This window comes from Octodon degus, unplaced genomic scaffold, assembly GCF_000260255.1.
Source record: "Octodon degus isolate 3935 unplaced genomic scaffold, OctDeg1.0 scaffold00121, whole genome shotgun sequence".
Lineage (NCBI taxonomy): Eukaryota > Metazoa > Chordata > Mammalia > Rodentia > Octodontidae > Octodon > Octodon degus.
The window spans coordinates 783,463-786,419 of record NW_004524697.1 but is presented as its reverse complement, the minus strand read 5'-3'; positions in this window follow the sequence as shown (position 1 = coordinate 786,419).

Below are 2,957 nucleotides of genomic sequence, written 5' to 3'. Positions count from 1 at the left end.
TTTTTTTCTGTAGACCTTTGGGCCAAGCACAGTATCATCTCTGCTGCTTCCAGCATGTCACAACAACCATGAAAAACAAACATTTTGAACCAATTTAGGACTTTGATGAAGCCATGAATGAGAACTTCCTGCACTGCTCCACAGAGCAGCAAGCGTGAGGGGATACATGTGTTTGAAGATTAGGGGAGGACTGTGAATATTTTGAAGGGGATTAATGATATCTTTTACTATGATAATATTTTAAAATATGTATGTTCACTGTATATTTATTGTGTTTTATCATATTAATATTTAACAGATAGATATTGTATTTCTCTGGAATTGAAACATTTAGAAATAAAAATGAGTCACATAGTTTTCAGAATCATGCTGAAAAGCCAAAATGAGTTTTGAAGCTTGTACAAGGATGACAAAGTGCTATCAGGGTCTTTAAAAGTATAAAATGCCAGCCTGAAGCTGGCATTGTGTCAAAGTATCAGACGCATAAATTTAAATTCCATAAAACCCTAAACAAGGATACTGTCTGCTTTTGTCAAACATGTAAAAGCACATGACATGGTAGAAAGTTTATCTGTAGAAGATGTCCTTGCCATTTAGGACTGCAGTCTTAGTACATAAATCGTAAATCAAGTACAGATTCAATAATCTGCACATGGTGGCATTTAGTAAGCCCTGTTCTTCTTCACTCTCCTTATTTAACATAAGACAGCTATGGTAAGAAAAAAAATGAGGGGTGTGTTTCTGTTTTGTTTTCTTGAGTATAGACTCAACACAAAAAAATCCCTGGGAAATATTTTCCAGTTTGAAACTTTAGCCAACTTAATAATTAGCTGCTCTCAGATTTGAAAATTGCTTTAGTACTTCCAAAATAATTGTCAAGAAAATAATTACAGGAATGGAATGAACCATATTCAGTAAGGAGACCATTATCTTATCTTTCTCTATAGATTTGGGATTAAATTAAATCCTAAGGCAATAGAAGTTAAGGTTGGCTTGTGGATCACTATTTATCATATAATCACCACCTGTCTATACAAGGGAAAACTGAGTAATAAGGGAGCAAGGGTGTAATTTATGATAAATTATTTATTATGATGAAACTCTCAAAATGTCAAAGTGTTTTCCCTCTCTTTGACATGTGTCTAAATTAGTTCTTATTCATTTAAAATCAAGTTTTGTTATGTTGGTGTTGTATGGATGAAGGTATAGCTGAATGCCAGAGTAAAATTAGGGATGGATAGGTAGATAGATAGATAGATAGATAGATAGATAGATAGATAGATAGATAGATGATAGAAAATCAGTCTCTAAAAGTGAGACGGGATAACTACTGACAACCTCAACCTCAACCCATCACTGTAGCGCCATGGTGAAGTTCTAGAATGTCCCTAAAGTGTTTTTTTTTTTTTTTTTTTCATCCAGTCACCTAGAATTTACCTAAGAGTACGTAAAATTACCATCTCTATGTAGCAGCTAGGTCAGGAGTAGGCATTCTCTGGATGGAACTACTCTCCTGGGATGCCTTCCAGATAGTGTTCTCTACTCTCAGGCCACCTCTCCTATATTAAAGAAGCAATTTGTTGCCTGCTGTCTGCCTTTCTATTCTAACACCTATTCTTCAGAGAAATCCAACAGTAGCCATTTATAAATTGACATGAAATTAATAAACTGTTTTTTCCAAGTTAATTTAAGTTAAAATAACTGCAATTACAAATTAAGGCTGTATATTACCTCTTCAGATTCTTCAATAATCATATGACACAGATATCTCTATGATTAATTTCAAGCAGAGTTTGAAAATTTTTGAATACTTTCCTAGAAACCCATGACTGTACATCAGTGATGGTGATACTTCACATATAAATATTTAATGTAATTCTTTTATTTGTTTTAATGCTTGTAATACTGAAATGTATATAATATTATTTTACATGTAAGAGAATTGCTTCCTCAAAATTTCCATGTGGAGACCACTAAGAGATATGTGTCATTAACATTGTTTCTTTAGATAAGACTCTTGTATCACAAAACAAGGTAAACCTAGGTCTAGAAGCCAGTGTTGCTAAGGAGCTCATTCTTGCTTGGCTTAAGATTAGTTGGACTAAAAACTTGAGAAGCAGTAGTATTCATGATCTCTATTAAAACATTGTTATAAAAATTCAACTGTGATGAAGTCCTAGGAATCCTTCTTTCACTTTTGCACAAATGCATACTTTCAGGATAGCAGAAGGATGAACACTGTGGTATTGTTAGAAGTAGGAATGCATGTTGAAATCAGCGAATAGCTTTTGAAAAGTAAGAGGTGATGAAATCATGAATTATGAGGGAAATCAAGGCCAAGGTTGTAATTGATTTCATATTGGGTGCACCAGTTAGCATGAGGAAAGGAAAGGCAAAGATAAATCAATTTATGTAGAGAAAGAAGTGCTAGCCGAGTGACAGGGATGTGAAAAATCACAGAAGAAATTCTGGAGACAGTGTAAAGGGTGGAGTGGAAGAGTTGATATGATACATTGTAAGGTATAATAAGAGCTTTAAATATCAGGCCAGAAATCTGGGAACACATTTTAGGAAATGATGCATTATTATTTAGGATACACATCAAGTAGACATAAGTGGGTGAGAATAGTTCATTTATAAAGAGAAAATATAGGTTTGAATGAAACAGTACTCATCAAGACTGTAAAGAAGGGACACATTTGAAAAGTATTTGATATATTTGACTATGTTTAACAATAAATTAAATATATGAATAGTACTACAAGGAAAAATGAAAAGGATTATGGCTAACCTCAATTTACAGTTCAGAAATCTGGGAGGTTGCAGAAAATCCATTAATTAGTTTTGGAACACGTGAAAGAAAAGAGCTCTGGAAAATTGGAAGGTAAGAAAGACGAGTGGTATATTTCAGTTGGGAGGGATGCAGTTTCAATAAAGCACACAGGATTTTTTTTTTT